Source organism: Bos mutus, chromosome 22 (assembly GCF_027580195.1).
Source record: "Bos mutus isolate GX-2022 chromosome 22, NWIPB_WYAK_1.1, whole genome shotgun sequence".
In the NCBI taxonomy this organism is placed as follows: domain Eukaryota; kingdom Metazoa; phylum Chordata; class Mammalia; order Artiodactyla; family Bovidae; genus Bos; species Bos mutus.
Genome location: NC_091638.1, coordinates 24,286,580 through 24,305,904, shown reverse-complemented (window position 1 = coordinate 24,305,904; position 19,325 = coordinate 24,286,580). Strand labels below are relative to the sequence as shown.

The window sequence follows — 19,325 nt, the reverse complement described above, 5'->3', positions numbered from 1 at the left end:
TATTTTTATGAAAGTTTTGCTTTGTAAAATTGAATCACTTCTCATATTGAGCTATATTTATTGGGAAAAAATAGAACTGTCTATGATGAGAGTGTTTGGTGTATTTTGACCATGACTCATGCCATAGCTGTATGTTTGGGTAACTGTATCTCTAGCCATTAAGGTCTCTGGACCTCATAACTGCAAATAGGATGTTTTTCATTCTTTCCTCTTTGTTTGCTTTGATTTGTGTACATGTTTTACCCTTCCCATATACCCAAGTACATTAGAATTTTCTTGGTGGCAGAAAGTGTATTGAAGAACATGTTCACTTCCCCAGCATTCAATATATAATCTTGGTATTCAATAAATTCTTGTTCAGTGATTCATATGGAGAAACTTCAACGCATGGAGGAGACCTCTCACTATTCAAGACTTTACCTTGTAACATCATTTTAAAATGATGAATAACTTTTGCCATGCTATTAGATTAGCAGAATCGCCCTAGTTACCATCGGTGCCTATTTACTCTTCCTTTAAATATTTGAAGAACAAGAGGGGGTTTAAAAGGCTCAATATGAATTTTTAATTATGATTGTTGAATGGATGATAAAATTTTTTGTTAGTTTATCCCATATGTCACTATAAGATATCAGATGCTGTAAAATCATTAAGGGATTAACTGATAACTTTATGATAAGATATCTGGAGGTCTCTAGAATCCTTCTGGGATTTAAGTGATTTTACTTGTGTTGCTTTGTTTTGAAATGTAATGTTTTAATGACTTTTTAAAATTTAATTTAATTTTATTTTTTAACTTTACAATATTGTATTGGTTTTGCCATATATCAAAATGAATCCACCACAGGTATACACGTGTTCCCCATCCTGAACCCTCCTCCCTCCTCCCTCCCCATACCATCCCTCTGGGTCATCCCAGTGCACCAGCCCCAAGCATCCAGTATCGTGCATCGAACCTGGACTGGTGACTCGTTTCATATATGATATTATACATGTTTCAATGCCATTCTCCCAAATCATCCCACCCTCTCCCTCTCCCAAAGAGTCCAAAAGACTGTTCTATACATCAGTGTCTCTTTTGCTGTCTCGTATACAGGGTTATTGTTACCATCTTTCTAAATCCCATATATATGCATTAGTATACTGTATTGGTGTTTTTCTTTCTGGCTTACTTCACTCTGTATAATCGGCTCAAGTTTCATCCACTCATTAGAACTAATTCAAATGTATTCTTTTTAATGGCTGAGTAATACTCCATTGTGTATATGTACCACAGCTTTCTTATCCATTCATCTGTTGATGGACATCTAGGTTGCTTCCATGTCCTGGCTATTTTAAAAGATAGGAAAAACTGTCACATCACCAACTTTTAAAACAGAACATCGCATGCTTATTCCCTGTTTTGCTAATAAAAAGTGGTACTTGTGTTGTCACTTCTAAAGCACTTGGTTGACCCATGTTCTTGGCAGCATTTTTTTTCTCCTGAATTTCCCCCTAAATTTTCTAACAATGGATGGATTTCTTAATAGCATAGATTTTAACAAGATTTCCTTCTGTCACTCAGGATTGCTTTGAGCACAGTGCTAAGCACATAGTGGGTACCCCATATTTCTTAACTTGAGTAACAGTTAAAATGATCAAGTTTTATTTTGTTTGTTTTTTCAGCTTTAATTTGTGCTCAGTAAAGTGCTCATACCTAAAGTATACAATGTGTTAACTTTTTGATACCCATTTGCCGCCACTCCAATAGAGATACATGGCACCTTTATCATCCCAGAAAGTTCTCCTGTGTAACCTTTCAGTAGTAATCTGTGCTCTACTCCAGGCAATTGCTTTCTCATATACTTTGGAATGTTCTTACTTGTTCTAGAATTTTTCATAAATGGAAATACATAGTATACACTGTTTTTTAATCTTCTTTCTTTGGCTCAACATAACATTTTGAAATTTATATGTGCTATTACATGCATAGATAGTTTGATCTAAAATTCCTGAGAGTATTTTGTTGTATGAATACTCCACCATATGTCTTCCTGTCTCTTACTGATGGACATCCTGCATGTTACCAATTTGAGACTGCTAGAAATAAAACTATTGTGAATATGTGGTACAAGTCTTTTTGTGGACATAGTCAACCATTTCCTTAAGCATGAAATTGCCAAAGGATCGGGTGAGTGATGCCCTTATTCATTAGAAACTGCCAAGATGTATTCCAAATTCATTTTAGCATTTTACACTGTCACCAGAAATGCATGGGAGTTCTGTTTGCTCACACAGCCTCACTAACTCAATCAATTTTAGATATTATTATAAGAGAATGTAATACTGCATCATGTTATTATTGTTACCATTATTGTTTAGAGGCACACTGGAATAGTATTAATCATTTGAATTCAAATCTTCACTTTACCATTTACAAGCTTTGGACAAATTATTTTTCTCTGCCACAAGTTCCTCATCTGGGAATAATATCACATTTTATATGATGGTTGTGATATTAAGTGAGTGAATAGATTGTTTAGCATATAGTAATTATTATACCATGTGCTGGCTGTTAATATTATTATTAGTAGTTGTCATTCGGTTATATATTTGTTATGAATATATTTATTTAAATAATTAGGGCTAGCAAATTAAACATTTTCACTTCAACCATCTTTATGTAATAATAATTTTAATCCTATAATCTGCTTGAACGATTCAATGTATAGGCAAGTGCTCTTTGCCTTGAGTTTATGCCAGTTGTCTCTTGCTGTACTACAACTCCTAGAACTTGGTGGCTTTAAAGAACCTTTATGTGGTTTACAGTCCTGGGGACCGGCAGTCTGGGCTGAATCCAGCTGACGTTTCCTCTGGTCTCGGGTGCACTGCAGTCATCTGGCTCTGTTTCTGGAAGCTGACTTGTACTTAGTGGTGGAACCTAAGACACAATCTCTCATCATCCAGCCTGTTACTGTAGCTTCTTCACGTGGTAACTAGTGAAAAAGTGAATGTCAAAGTGTTAGTAGCTTAGTTGTGTTCATCTCTTTGTGACCGCCTGGGCTGTAACCCTCCAGGCTCCTCTGTCCGTGGAATTCTCCAGGCAAAACTACTCGGAGTGGGTTGCTATTCCCTTCTCTAGCAGATCTTCCCTACCCAGAGATTAAACCCAGGTCTCCAGCATTCCAGGCAGATTCTTTACCTACTGAGCCTCCAGGGAAGCCCTGTGGTAACTATATAGGACTTCAGATACCAGATACAGGATGCCTTGTATCTACTGCTGTGTTGTTCCCACCATGTCCTATTGTTCAATGCAAGACGCAAAGCCAGTCCAGATTCAAGGGCTAGGGAGCTAAACTTCCTCTGTTGTGAATGGTGATGTGAGGAGCTGGAAAGTTAATACATGTCAAACAGAAGGTAGAAGAATTCTGTCTTTTTCAGTCTACCGTAGCTTCAAAAGTTTTTCTTACTGAAAATATTACTCAAATCCTTGTCAAGAACAGACTGTTTTAATTCTTTCTGTGGAAGCTATTAGAGAGGATTGAGGTTTGTTAGAAAACATGCTGATACCACTTTGATTTATTATCATTTAGAAGTAATAAATATCTGAACACTAAAAGGAGGAGACCAAGCTCACATGGTTCTGCCTGGGAATGATTTGTCTCAGTGAGCTTAGGTATACATTTTGACAATTTACCATGGCAGAGTTTAGTCAAATAGAGGTAGCAACAGTAGCTTTGAGATTTTACAGGACACAGGTTAGGAGAAAAGGAGATGGTCCACAGATACTACAGCTGACAGCGTATTCAGAAGCGTGTTTATTTAGTACATGCTATCTATCACCATTTGACCTAAAACCCTATAATTCCAATGAACTAGAAAATTAGGAGGAGCTAAACTTTTAGATTTTCTTGGAAGATTTTTGGGCTTCCCTGGTAGCTCAGGTGGTAAAGAATCTGCCTGCAGTATGGGAAAGCCTGGATCAATTCCTGGATCAGGAAGAACTGGAGAAGAGATCGGCTACAGTATTCTTTGGCTTCCATGGTGGCTCAGCCCATAAAGAATCCATCTGCAGTGTGGGAAATCTGGGTTCAAACCCTGGGTTGGGAAGATCTTTGCTTTACTATTGTAAAATATCTGTTGAGTTCCTTGTAAATTATGTCACTTATCATTTTTTTTTCCTTTTCCCTAAACAGATTGGAGCTGAGTAATTTGGTTAGGGCAATGCTGAGATTTTTTTTTTTTTTAACTCATGCCTTTGATTATAGTCATTAATTTCATTTTGAATGTACAGGGGGTTTCAGAGAACTCATGTAATTCTTGCCACCTAAGTATCCTATTGACAAAATGTGGATTTAAATTACAATATAATTTCAGCTTAACTGTGCTTTAAATGTCAGCTGTAATGTCTTTCAATGTGTTCATTAGTGAGATTTTTTCCAGATTTAATGTGATGTATCAAATAGCATATTTGTAGCTATTAGAATACATAGGATGCTCTATAATTTACATCTAAAAAGCTTACATGACAGACCTTTTTCATTTTTATTTTAAAATTCCCATCAAAGGGAAATCAAATAATTTGTATAAATCATATTGTAGAGTATCACCAAATGATCTTAAATATTTTGATACTTTAACAATTACTTTGAAAATTGCAGAATATTTGCAAGATTCTGTTCAGAGTCTATGTTGACAGTTTTAAAAGGGATGCAGTAAAGAACAATAAAATACTAATCATTTGCTGCCTTCTAAGTGCCTCCTGCCCTGATCCACATATAAAATTGCAACTCGCTTGCACCTCTGTCTGATTGAACCCTACCCTTGTAATCCACAGGGCATATAGATTTATAAAATATTGTACACTTCTCTTGTTACTTTTATTCCAACCTAGCTACACATGAATGTAAGCTTCATGAGGCCAGAGATTTTTGAGTGTTGCACTGAGGGATGTGTATTTAGCAGTTAGAACAGTGCTTGGTCATCCCAGTACACCAGCCACAAGCATCCTGTATCATGCATCAAACCTGGAGGGAGGTGGGAGGGGGGTTCAGGATGGGGAACATGTGTATACCCGTGGCAGATTCATGTTGATGTATGGCAAAACCAATACAATATTGTAAAGTAATTAACCTCCAGTTAAAATAAATAAATTTATATTAAAAAAAAAAGAACAGTGCTTGAACAAGGTGAACACTAAGTAGAGTTTGAATGAAGGAGCAATTGAGTGAATAAATGAAATCATCTAACCAAAACTTGAACCGATTCTTCAAGAGATGGGAATACCAAACCACCTGACCTGCCTCCTGAGAAATCTGTATGCAGGTTAAGAAGCAACAGTTGGAACTGGACATGGAACAATAGACTGGTTCCAAATCGGGAAAGGAGCAAGTCAAGGCTCTATATTGTCACCCTGCTTATTTAACTTATATGCAGAGTACACCATGTGAAATGCTGGGCTGGATGAGTCACAAATTGGAATCAAGAACACTGGGAGAAATATCAGTAACCTCAGATATGCAGATGATACCACCCTTATGGCAGAAAGCGAAGAACTAAAGAGCCTCTTGATGAAAGTGAAGGAGGAGAGTGAAAAAGTTGGCTTAAAGTTCATCATTCAGAAAATTGAGATCTTGGCATCTGGTCCCATCACTTCATGGCAAATAGAAGGGGTAACAATGGAAAGAGTGACAGACTTTATTCTCCTGGGCTCTAAAATCATGCAGATGGTGACTGCAGTCCTGAAATTAAGACTCTTGCTCCTTGGAAGAAAAGCTATGACCAACCTAGATAGCTTATTAAAAAGCAGAGACATTACTTTGCCAACAAAGGTCCATATAGTCAAAGCTATGGTTTTTCCAGTAGTCATGTGTGGATGTGAGAGTTGGCCTATCAAGAAAATTGAGTGTTGAAGAATTGATGCTTTTGAACTGTGGTGTTGGAGAACACTCTTGAGAGTCCCTTAGACTGCAAGAAGATCAAACCAATCAATCCTAAAGGAAATCAGTCCTGAATATTCATTGGAAGCACTGATGCTGAAGCTGAAACTCCAGTACTTTGGCCACCTGATGCAAAGAACTGACTCATTGGAAAAGACCCTGATGCTAGGAAAGATTGAAGGCAGGAGGAGAAGAGGATGACAGTGGATGAGATGGTTGGATGGCATCACTGACTTGATAGACATGTGTTTGAGTAAGCTCTGGGAACTGGTGATGGACAGGTAAGCCTGGTGTGCTGCAGTCCATGGGGTCGCAAAGATTTGGACACAACTGAGCGACTGAACTGAACTGAACCAACTCTTAGAAGAGAATTTGTTTAGTAATAAATTATTTAAAATATATATTCCATTTTATGTTTAAAAATAGTTATAAATACATAATTTTAAGTTGCTCTGATAGGGCTGTCTTCATTTTGTTGAATTAAAATCTAGTCTCAACCTTTTTCTTGGGACTTAACAGCTTATTTTCAAACCTGGCTTTTGTCCCTGTTATAATTACTCAGTTAGAATAAGTATATTAATTTTTTAAGCATTCAGTACCTCATGTATTGCTCAACTCAACTAATTATCTCATTAACCTTACATTCTGAGAAATTAGTTCCCTAATTACATTCTGTATGTTTCAAAATGCCCTTGAAACAAATGGGAATTTTAAAATTTGTTCTCTTTCCCTCTCCCCTTGTCTTCTTTAACTTGTCCCTCTGTCTCTCTATACTTCTATCTGACCCTTTTTCTTGTAAAACTCAATGGAAAATTAATTTCAAATTCTTTTATATTCAATTTTCAAAAGCAAGTAACCCAGAAATCATGCTTCATAATTACCCAGAGGACTTAAATTCATACAGAAACCTGAACACAAATTTTTATAGCAACTTTATTCATGATTACAAAATTTGGAAGCAACCAAGATGTCCTTTAGTAAGTGAATAGATAATTGTGGTATGTCCCAACAATGGAATAATATTATTCACTACTAAAAAGAAATGAGCCATCAAGCCGTGAAAGAGATGAGAGAGCTTAAATTTATATTACTGTGTGAAAGAAGCCATTCTGAGAAGGCTACTGCTGCTGCTGCTAAGTCGCTTCAGTCGTGTCCGACTCTGCGACCCCAGAGACAGCAACCCACCAGGCTCCCCCATCCCTGGGATTCTCCAGGCAAGAACACTGGAGTGGATTGCCATTTCCTTCTCCAATGCATGAAAATGAAAAGTGAAAGTGAAGTTGCTCAGTCGTGTCCGACTCTTACGACCCCATGGACTGCAGCCCACCAGGCTCCTCCATCCATGGGATTTTCTGGGCAAGAGTACTGGAGTGGGGTGCCGTTGCCTTCTCCGGAGAAGGCTACAGACTGTATTATTTCAACTCTGTGACATTCTGGAAAATGCAAGACTGTGGCGTCAGTAACAAGATCACTACCTGAAACTGCAGGACAGATTGGCTTGTGTAAGGTTCTCACAATAGTAGAATTGTTTGGGAAGTATTGCAGTTTTTATCTTAAGCAATAATTTCTTCCTTAAAGTCTGGGGCCTTAAAAATTGCAGCAACACATGTATACTTGTGGCAGATTCATTTTGATATATGGCAAAACCAATACAATATTGTAAAGTTAAAATAAAATAAAATGAAAAAAAAAATTGCAGCAACAAGTGAATGTTTATTTTGAGCCCAAATGGTGGAATTAATATTCTAATTTATTACTGTTGGCTGTTTTAATTTACCCTAGAGAGAATCAGAGGATAGTCAGTAAACCCTCTTTTACTTTTTTTTTTAATAAAACATTTTATCAGAGAAACCTGAAAATACCATGAAGTCTTGCCTGTTTAGTGGCTTTCAAATAAGAGCTTGATTCACCTGCAGGAAGTAACAACATAGTGGATAATCATTTTCAAAATATTATTGGTATTATTCCTCAAATCCGGATTTGGGCTAAGCCATCCTTGATATGTCCTTGACCATTCATCAATTCATTGCAAATTGAAATACGTAAATCCACCAGATGTTCTGACGCTGAATGCTAACTGTACAGTAGTAATGTTGAAATATCAAGTGTATACAGATGTACATTTTTAGTATCCATTACTATAGAATGAAAAGAAAAACTTTGTCTTCAAACACTAATTACTTTTATGATGGGGAGGAAAACAAATATTTGTATCAATTTAGGTTATTATGGCCTGCATTGTATCTGATTATGAATAATCTATTTTAGCCATTTATTAAGTTATAAATACATTTTTATAAATCTGGGTGACATTAGGATATTTTATGAAACACAATAAATGCCAGAGAAAATTGAATTAAGAGAGCTTGTAATATGCTTTAATACTAGTTAAAATATTTTTTGTAGTTATAAATGATTCTGCTCTATATCAAGAACAAATCTGATTCTAGACCAGAGAATAAGGTTTCTTTTATTTTCCTTTTTCATGCTGGAGGCCTTGACCTTTTTGTTGATAGCTGGTTTTCAACAGTTTTACCTTATGTTTTATTCCTTTTGATTTGTAAGAAATTTGATTATGAACCTTGAGCAGAAATTATAATCACAGCAAAAGGAGGCAACTCATTTAGCAAATAATATAGAGTTGTTTGAACACAGTGTGAAGCTTGAGTTTGGCTGAGTCAGATACAATTTTCTAATAGAGCATTCATGTCAGAACTCAGACTGGAATCCACTTTTGACTTCTGTAAGTACTGGTATTGGAACTGTCCCTTAAGCTGTCGTACTTGTGATTAAAGCTGGCTTGACCTGTCTTTAAAAAAAAAAAATCTCTAAGACATATGAAAATAACTAAATTGAAAACTTAGTTTCTAGTTTCCACAGATTAGCAATCTACTAGACAAAAATCACTGATAACATTAAACTGTAATTTGAAAATGATCAGAGGTATATGGAGCACTTGTTAATTATGCTGCTGCTGCTGCTAAGTCGCTTCAGTCGTGTCCGACTCCGTGCGACTCCATAGACGGCAGCCCACCAGGCTCCACGGTCCCTGGGATTCTCCAGGCAAGAACACTGGAGTGGGTTGCCATTTCCTTCTCCAATGCATGAAAGTGAAAAGTGAAAGTGAAGTCGCTCATGGGATTTTCCAGGCAAGAGTACTGGAGTGGGTTGCCATTGCCTTTTCCTAATTATCCTAGTGAATATATATATATATTTTATTCTGTCTAAATTGAAGTTGAGCTCATTACTATTTGTTTTTCTATGTAAAGGAATTCTTTTGGGATAAACATACTGTTTACTTCATAAAACTTTAGGTAATTTGATTATACAACTTAAAAATAAATTAATAAAAATACATCATAGGGAAATCTTAGTTTGAGTTAATTGGTGTACCCTAGTTTGAGTCACGGAGAAGGCAATGGCACCCCACTCCAGTACTCTTGCCTGGAAAATCCCATGGATGGAGGAGCCTGGAAGGCTGTAGTCCATGGGGTCGCTGAGGGTCAGACATGACTAAGCGACTTCACTTTCACTTTTCACTTTCATGCATTGGAGAAGGAAATGGCAGCCCACTCCAGTGTTCTTGCCTGGAGAATCCCAGGGATGGGGCATCTTGGTGAGCTGCTGTCTATGGGGTCGCAGAGAGTTGGACACGACTGAAGTGACTCAGCAGCAGCAGTTTAAGTCATTACAGCTATTATTTTTGAAATGCTATCCTACTTTCTAAGATTGATTCTCCTACCAGGAAATCTGAGAGCCAGACCATAGTTGACTTACTTCCATCTAGACTTTGTCTGACTGCACCCATTTTTATCATGAGAAGTGCATGAAAGACAAAGAAGACTGTTTCTTGCCACTATCGAGGCTAAGGAGGTATTAATTACTTTGTTCTGTAAGAAGGGGCATCTAATGAAATATTGGGAGGTCCTATCTATGAGCTTATTATTCATCTAGAGTTTTATTTACACCTAACTATGCCAAACAGACTGTATATACTCCATTAATATGTAATAATAAGCATGTGAATGGAATTTTGAACACTGAGATGCCCTTTTGTTGACACATCTGTTATACACAATGGCAGCCATCATATTTCAGGAGACACCTTAGAAGAAAATGCTTTTGTTAGCCATAGTAACAGGTGATATTTACTGTATGAGACATTATCCTAAATGCTTTACATATACAGAAATCATTCAGTCTTCAAAACTATAAAGTATAGATACTGTTACCATCTCTACTTTCAGATAATATACTGAAGGTGAGAAAAGTTACGTTACTTTCTGATGATTCCAGAGCTCTTGAGTAGTAGAGTCATGTTATAAACTCATGATCTTGTTAAAAAAAAAAATAACAGCTTTATTGAGATATATTACATACCATACATCTTACCTATTTAAATTGTGCAGTTTAATGGTGTTTAGTATATTTACAATGGACAATGATTATATTAATTTGTTACCACAATCAGTTTTAGGATGCTTTCTTGTCCCATGACTTCCCTGGTGGTCCAGAGGCTAAGACTTCACACTCCCAATGCTGGGGGCCCAAGTTCAATCCTAGGTCAGGGAACTAGATCTCATATGACTCAATTAAAGGAGATTGAAAATCCTGTGTACCACAGCCAAGACCTGGCACAGCCAAACAAATAAATATTGAAAGAATTTTTCCTTGTCCCCCTCTCAAAGAAAAAAAGAAAAACCTTAGTACTCATTAGTAATCACTGCTATTTCCCCCTAATTTGTTGTCTCCACTGTTCTAGGCAACCACTAATCTAATTTATGTCTCTATAGATTTTATGATTCTAGACATTTCACAGAAGTGGAGTCAGATAATATGTGGAATTCCAAGATTCCCTTCTTTCATGTAGCATAATATTTTCAAGGTTCACTTATACGATAACATATATCAATACTTCATTATTTCTTGAAAAAATAGTTCTTTGTATGTATATTCATTTTATTTCCTCATTTATTAGTTGATAGATGTTAATCCATGCTATTTAAACCGCTAATCTCTGTTTCCACTCTATTATTTAAGGATTGACTCTTAAAACCACAGGTTTTTATATCTAATGTTTAGACAGCTCGGCACACACTTTCAGCACCACCGTGGAGGACAGCTCTGAGCTTTAAGTTTTAGAGTCTGAAAGGCATCTCTGATTTAGCTTAGGGGCTTTCCACTTGACTTAGGGGTAAAGAATCTGCCTGCAATGGAGGAGACCATGGGTTCCATCCCTGGGTCACGAAGAACCCTGGAGAAGAAAATGACAACCCATGCCAGTATTCTTGCCTGGGAAATCTCATGAACAGAGGAGCCAGGCAGGCTACAATCCATGCCCATTCACTTCAGTCGTGTCCGACTCTTTGTGACCTTATGGACTGTAGCCCACCAGGCTCTTCTTTCGGTAGGATTCTCCAGGCAAGAATACGGGAGCCCGTTGCCATGTGCTCTTTCAGGGTAACTTCCTGACTCAGGAATCAAACCTACATTTCCTGTGACTTCTGCATTGCAGGTGGATTCTTTACCGCTGACCCACCAGGGAAGCCCAGATTGTGATCAACAACAATCCTCAGAGAAGTGAATACAGCAAGTAAGTGTGGACAAGAAGGAGCACAGGAACTTCTGTGTGCTCTCTCAACTCCCTTCAGAGCTAAGGGTCCTTAGCTCAAGAGTCACACTACTAGAATTTTCAGACTACGTTGGATACTTGGAGTTCTGTGTAAAAGTTATATTTTGTTTAAAATTAAGTATTACCTTTGGACTTTTCCTCTTCAAAAATAAATTAAATGATGGCACGTTTAGCTGAGTGTTATTCAAATTTTCTATAAAGCTAGATAACATATTAATAGGTGAGATGCCAATGATATTCAATCCATTTATCTTTTGATGAGATGTTAAAGATAGTAGTTTCAGGAATGCATCATTTGGTGATATGCTCTGTTCATTTATCTCTAATGAGATGTTGGGAGCTACTATGTAAATTAGAAAATATATCTGATAAAATATGTTCTTTACTAGTTTAGATTTATAGGCCTGTTCATTTCATTATTCACACCAAATTAGATTCATTAGTTTATGGCTTATGTGATCATTATGTAGCTTAGTTACGATGCTCAGTTTTACCTGTTGCTAAAGTGAATTAGTATATTTAAAGAAAAAATAATTGTATATTATAAATACCTCATTAGAAAATATTAATGTGATTATTAATCTACATTGTTCAGGTGCAGTGAAACATGTTTAGAGCCAGGTTCTGTTAGTAGCTTTTTGATTTTTACACGTTCCTTGACACTGATTATGATTAAAGATGGACGTAAGGGAAGGAAGGGATGTTATGTCACTTACGAGAAAGATACTTCCATCTTCCCAGTTGAATTCACAATGTAATTTAGATGAAACGTTATTGGCCTTGATAATTAGGAAAATATTGAAAGTAAAAATTTGGCTTTATCATATTGTGTTATCTGACTAAACAAATAATGTATCAGATAATGCTGCAAATCCCCAGTTCTTAAGAATACTAAATGTTTTGCAACTCAATATTTTTTTTTAAACAATTCTGAGTTTTGCAGTCATTACCATCATTCAGTTCTAAAATATTTTCAAAATTGAGAGAAATTTACAGTCCTTTAAGTACCCAATCCACATTGGCCTCTCAGTCTCTGGAAATCACTAATCAGTACCCTGCTTCTGTAAATTGCTTATTCTAGACATTATACATACGTAGTATAAAATACATAGACTTTTGAGTCCCATTTTTCACTTATCACAATGCTGCATTTTTATCTATGTTGTAGCAAGATCTGTGCTTCATTTCTCTTAATGGATGAATAATCCTGCATTACATGGTATACAACAGTTTGTTTATTTATTCATCATTATGATGGACATGGAAATTGCTTGAATATTTTACCTTTATAAAAAATGCACCTATGATCATTTGTATACAGTTTTTGTGTGGACACATTTTTATTTATCTTGGATATTTTGTTAGATCTTACAGATTTTTTAATGAATTTCACTGGATTTTCTGTATAGAAGATCATGTCATCTGCAAATTGAAATAATTGTGCTACTTCTCTTCCAGTTTGGAAGAATTGTGTTTCATTTTCTTGCCTAATTGTCCTGTCTAGAATCTCCAATACAGTGTTGAATAGAAGTAGCAAGAGCAGACATCATTATCTTGTTTATGACCTTATAAGGAAGGCTTTCACCCCTTCACTAATGAGCATGACATTTCTTGTGTGATTTTTATAGATGACTTTTAACAGATTGAGTAAATCCCTTTCTTTTCCTTGTTTCTGGAATGTTTTTATAATGAAAGGTGTTGCATTGTGTCAAATGTGTTTTGTACATCTATAAAATAATCTTGTGGCTTTTGTCCTTTAATACACTAATGTGAAATATTAAACTGATTCCTTTTGATATACTGCACAAACCTTGCATTCCTTAAATTAAAATCTTTCTGGATTTGGTTTTTAACTATTTTGTTGAAGTGTTTTTAAGTCAGTCGTCATAAAAGATATTAATCTGTAATTTTCTTGAGATATCCTTGACTAGTTTTGGAATCAGGGTACTACTGGTCTGACAGAATAAGTTGGAAGCACTTCCTCCTTTTTTATTTCTTTTAGAGAATTACATTAAACATTGGGTAGCATTCACTAGTGTACCCTTCTGTTCTTGGACTTCTATGTAGGAATGTATTACTAATTCAATTGCTTTCATGGTTATATTCAGATTTTTTCTGTTTTTCTTGATGCAGTTTTAGTAGTTTTATGCTTTTATGGTAATTTGTCCATTTTATTAGGTTACCTAATTTGTTGGCGTACAAAGATTTGTAGCATTCCCTTGCTGCTGCTGCTGCTAAGTCGCTTCAGTTGTGTCCGACTCCTAGGGACCCCGTGGACTGCAGCCTACCAGGCTCTTCTGTCCATGGGATTTTCCAGGCAAGAGTACTGGAGTGGGATGTCATTGCCTTCTCCAGCATTCCCTTAGAGTCACCTAAAAATATATGGGAGTTAGGTTGTAGTCACCCCTGTTCTATTCTTAATTTTAGGAATTTGAATCTTCTCCATTTTTTTCTTGATTGTTCTAGATTTTTAATCTTCTCCAGCTTTTTCTTAATCTAGCTGAAGCTCTCTCAATTTTATTACTGAAGAACCAACTTTTAGTTTCACTGATTTTTCTCTGTTGTTTTTCTCTTCTCTCTTTTCTCTCCAGTTCTCATTATTCCTTCCATTCTGCCAGGTTTCTCGTTTCTTTTTCTCTTCTGCTTCCAGTGTCTTAGGATGGAAGGTTAGGTTACCGATTTTAATATTTCTTCTATTATTATTGTTGAATTATTATGCTTTCATCTCTCTTTCCCTTATGTACTTTGGGTCTCTTTTTAAGTGCATATATTTTTATTAATTATTATATTTTCCTAGTAGAGTGGCCATGTTTTCATTATAAAATGTTCCACTCTATTGCTGGTGTTTTTGGCTTGAAGTAGTGCAACCTGTCATTAGTAATGGCAGTCAAGCTCACTTTTGAATACTGTTTGTTGGGAATATCATTTTCCATCCTTCACTTTCAACCTATTGTTCATTTGAATCCACAGTGTTTCCTTTGTGCATAGCATGAAGTTGGAACATGGGTTTTCTTTTCAATCTATCCTGTAAATCTCTCCCTTTTCATCTCTTTACATTTAATGGTATTATGAATAAGGTAGAATTTATATCTTCCTTTTTATTATTTGTTCTCTGTGTATCACATCTCTTTGTGTGTGTGTGTGTGTGTGTGTGATTACTTATTTCTCCATTTCCAGTTGTCGGCCCTTCAGTCCAAGCCTTCCCCTGGTAGGAGCTTAACAGAATACCCTACTTGGTTTAGATAGTTGGTGCCACTACAGGATGGGGTTCTTGTAGTAGCAGGTATTTTTAGTCTATCAAAAGAAATTGGAATTGGGATTTTTTTAAAAAAAATTTTACTCAACTTTAATGTTTTGGAAACTAGATATTAAAGTCATTGTTGTGAACCAACCAAACTATACTGGACAAACAGAGTGAAAGAGAAACCATTTGCCACCTGTGTTTTCCGTATCTGGAAGGTCTCAGGACTAGCTCAAGTCTGGCATGATTATTTTTATATTTTGCCTACACATGTTTAAGTAAATCCTGCCTACCTGTAAAATGGTAAGAAACAATAATAGTAAAAATTAACTTAAACACTTTATACTATGCTATGTATGTTCGTTTCTTAACTCTTTTTATCCTCACTTATTCCATTTGCCAGATGGAGTATGTGAAAAATGTATCGTACACTCCAAGAGTTTCTACATGTTTGGGAAGCAAACGCATGAATGGGAAATACATGTTCTCTTAATGGAGACTTGTGATAAAAGGGTCAAGTGTGAGTGTTGGAACAACAGTCAATTGACTTGGCTTTCGTCTGTCTTCAACTAACTTTCTAGGTGCTTTTCAAGTTTCTTACTCTTAAAGATTTGAGTTTCTCTTATATAAAGTGAAAAGTTTAGCCTAGATGATTGTAAGAATCCCATTTTTACAAGCTAATGTTACTTGACCGTGAGTGGCACTATGAAACTATGGAACTTCTACATGAAGAAAGTTCTACAAAGACATTTTTGCCATCAGTGCAGCATGTACTAGGGTGAACAGTGCAGAACGTCTGTCATTCACTATTCATAAAAGTAATGTCCTCTATGACTTATGAAGCTACTGGAGACATTCATAGCATAAGAGTGAGCATTCCTGCTTTTTCACCCCAGCATATTCTGCATCATCATACAACATCCTTATTTTTAGTTTTATGTTAACAGTTGTAGATAATGTTTCGACTAATATGTATACTACTACTTGTTCCCTTTAAAAATGGTTTCTTTCATACCCCAATTGCATATTAAGCATCTATGTGTCTGTCTTTAGGTGTCCCTTGATATTTTAACTGAAAATATCCATGGATATGAAACCTTTTAACCTGGCACCATCTACAACTTGCTGTCTCTGCTCCCACTTGTTTTCTATTATCCTATAGAAATAAAAGGATTGCCACTGAAATACTATAAAACATTTTTACCACAAGTGCACAAATCTGGTTAACTCTCAAATGATAGCTATTCAACTTGTCTTTCAAAGCAGTGGATGTGTTTTGAAATTTTCATGTTTGATTTATAAACAAAAAATCTCCCTTGACTTTATCCTCCTGTATTTTGCACTTCTTTTCTCCCTTGTTAGCAAATGAAAAATAACAGCTAAAGAATGTAGTGTAGAATGAAAATATCAGAAACAAGCAGGCTGAATCAAAAACACACCTACTATTCCCCCTTGAAATGGCATTAATGTCTTATTGGAGCTGACAAATTTCAATGAATTTTTAATTGAAGGCTGTTTCTCCATTCCTGATTCAAGCTGTCCCACCTAGCAGCGGCAACAGGAATAAGTCATAGTCTCTTCAGAAAGCAAAGAACTGTGGATGGAGTTGGTGATTGATTTCCCCCACCCTTTATTTGAAATACTCTTGCTTTGTCTTTCTCTCAACCTGAGAATACTATTTTGATTTGTAATTTTATATTGATAATTTGCTTCATTATTTTTTTGGAACAAATATATCAAACAGAAACATATTTGACAAGAAGCAGAAAGAGGCTGGTCACTGACACAGACAGTGTTGGATTTTCTTTCTATTGATGCTTTTAATGACTCTTTGCTAATCTACTTTTTATCATCTGCGGTAAAGGTAGTGTATCAAGTGTTACACGAATCAGACTTGACAGAAAGTGCAGCTGTGCACCTGTGAGAACAAATGACTGATGCTCTTCCTGGACACTCAGCAGGAATAGCATTTCAATAAGTTTTCTTCAGTGGTCTGGCGTGCTCACAGGAGTGAGGAGTGTGCATTTCATTTGCCATCTGTACAGCGTCTTATGTCAGAGAAAGGCTGGTGCACATTTATAAGACTTTGGAAAGCTGTGTGATTAGAGAATTACTGGGGAAATTGCTCATATGGAAAGTATTGAATAGAAAAATGTGTTCCAAGCAATTGCATTTCTTTCTTAAAAACTTTTTCTTCATTTAAGATAACAACTTCTCAGGTAATCCTTAGGTATTTTTCAGTGGTACGAAATTTACAGGACTCTTGATCAGGGATGTGTTTCTCTTAAAATGTAAGTACTTAATAAATATTGATTTAGGTATATGAAAACTGTGAGGGTTTTCATGAAATGAGGGGAAAAAATTTTAAGCTGAAGAATTAATTGTATACAATATTCTTGTTCTCAGTCTCTTTCTGGGCAAATGGTAGGATTTTACTTCTCCCCAAACTGAGGCCAAATGAGTTGCTGTGACCAATGGAATATGAATACAAAGGATATGAATCACAATTGAATGAAAGATTTAAAAGCTAGTCCCTAGTTTGTTTTCCTTCTTGCTGTTGTGGAGAATTTAGAAGTGTTTATTGGTACTGCTTTTCATCCCCCTGAAGAATTGTTGTGAACAAGCATTGTCAACAATCATGAGACCAGAAATGAGTTGCTTTAAGACATCGATTTTGATCATATTATGCTCTAACCTAGCTATTCTGGATGATATGAACCTCTTAGTTATCAGCTGGTTTGTTATAAAAATCCATGGGAAATTCTGCATCTCAGTAAGTCAGGAGGAAATCCATTCTGGTAGATTCTGAAGTCTTTGTGATATAATACTCATGGTTCTCCATGTAAAAGGTGGGTGCATGCTAAGTCGCTTCAGTTGTGTCTGACTCTTTGCGACCCCAGACGATAGCCCACCAGGCTCTTCCGTCCATAGGATCCTCCAGGCAAGAATACTGCAGTGGGTTGCTGTTTACTTCTCCTGGGGATCTTCCCAAACCAGGACTTGAACCCACATTTCTTCTGTCTCCTGCATTGGCAGGCAGTTCTTTACCACTAGCGCTACCTGGGAAGCCCTGTAAATCCATAGTTGTCTTTTAAAGGTATATCGTTGCAAACTTTTAAAATAAGTAACTCAAAAAAGGAAAAGAAAACATGTGAATTACATTGAGGTTGAGCCAATATATATCTTCCTCAAACTTCTCTTTCAGGACTTCTTTCCTCCTCCTCATGCTTTCATCTCATTCCCCACAAACAGGCACACCATCCCTTTCCTAACTTCCTGTGCTGTTAGTCACTGCATTTAAGCTGTCAGACCTCTAAGTCATTTATCTCTAAAATAGGTGTCATAATACTAGTCCTCCCTATTTATTTAGCATGGTTGTATGCACCACATAACAAATATTTCTCAAACACACTATATATTTTCTGTACATATGTGAGGTGTAGAGCTTACTCCTGAATCTAGACCTGACAGATTATCATAAAAGGACAAGTGTGTATTTCTAAACTCAGTTAAGAGTGATGCTTGTTTGTGAACCAGTTGCTGTCTCTTTTAGCTTGACCTCATTAATTTATGTAAGGGGCAGGTATGTTTACTGTTGGTATTTTTTAGAAGAAGCTGGCAACTAAAAGATTCATGAAAATGATAACTGAAATACCCAGAAAAATCAGTAGCTACTTTTCCAATCCAAATATTTATCCTTCAGTTCAGTTCAGTCGCTCAGTCGTGTTCTACTCTTTGCGACCCCATGAATCCCAGCACGCCGGGCCTCCCTGTCCATCACCAACTCCCAGAGTTCACCCAGACTCACATCCATCGAATCACTGATGCCATCCAGCCATCTCATCCTCTGTCGTCCCCTTCTCCTCCTGCCCCCAGTCCCTCTCAGCATCAGAATCTTTTCCAATGAGTCAACTCCTCGCACAAGGTGGCCAAAGTACTGGAGTTTCAGCTTTAGCATCATTCCTTCCAAAGAAATCCCAGGGCTGATCTCCTTCAGAATGGACTGGTTGGATCTCCTTGCAGTCCAAGGGACTCTCAAGAGTCTTCTCCAACACCACAGTTCAAAAGCATCAATTCTTTGGCGCTCAGCCTTCTTCACAGTCCAACTCTCACATCCATACATGACCACAGGAAAAACCATAGCCTTGACTAGACGGACCTTTGTTGGCAAAGTAATGTCTCTGCTTTTGAATATGCTATCTAGGTTGGTCATAACTTTCCTTCCTTAGCCAGGTTGTTTGTTGGTCATGATTGTCCAGGTTTTCATTCCTGGATGGAGCCTCTCCTACTCATACTCAAATCCTGAGTAACAGTCTCATACCCACTGGGGCTAGTGCATTGGATCACTGAGGCATTCCTTTCCCTGTATTCTTCAGTCTATGATTCTGTTCCAATGGGCAGCTATAGTTTCTAGTGACTTTGGAGGCTTTCTTCTAGTTAATCTGTCAATTTTTCTCACACAGCGCAGCTGCTGTGAAAGAAATTGGAGCTGTTAGACTCCATGCTTCGATACAGTTGGTAAAATGCAAGGTGG

The 19,325-nt window shown here is 36.6% G+C and overlaps 1 protein-coding gene across 3 annotated transcripts in view; it reads left to right on the top strand.

Annotated features, from left to right (window-relative positions):
• The window catches only part of CNTN4 (contactin 4), a 1,023,175-nt gene that overhangs the window by 205,173 nt on the left and 798,677 nt on the right, over nt 1-19,325 (top strand). Inside the window, exon 3 of one of the 3 annotated variants that reach the window (XM_070359496.1) lies at nt 11,434-11,511. The exons of the other annotated variants lie outside the window; for them this stretch is intronic. The gene's annotated coding sequence lies outside the window, so the exon portion shown is untranslated. The remainder of the gene's footprint in view (nt 1-11,433; nt 11,512-19,325) is intronic. 3 annotated transcript variants of the gene reach the window in all.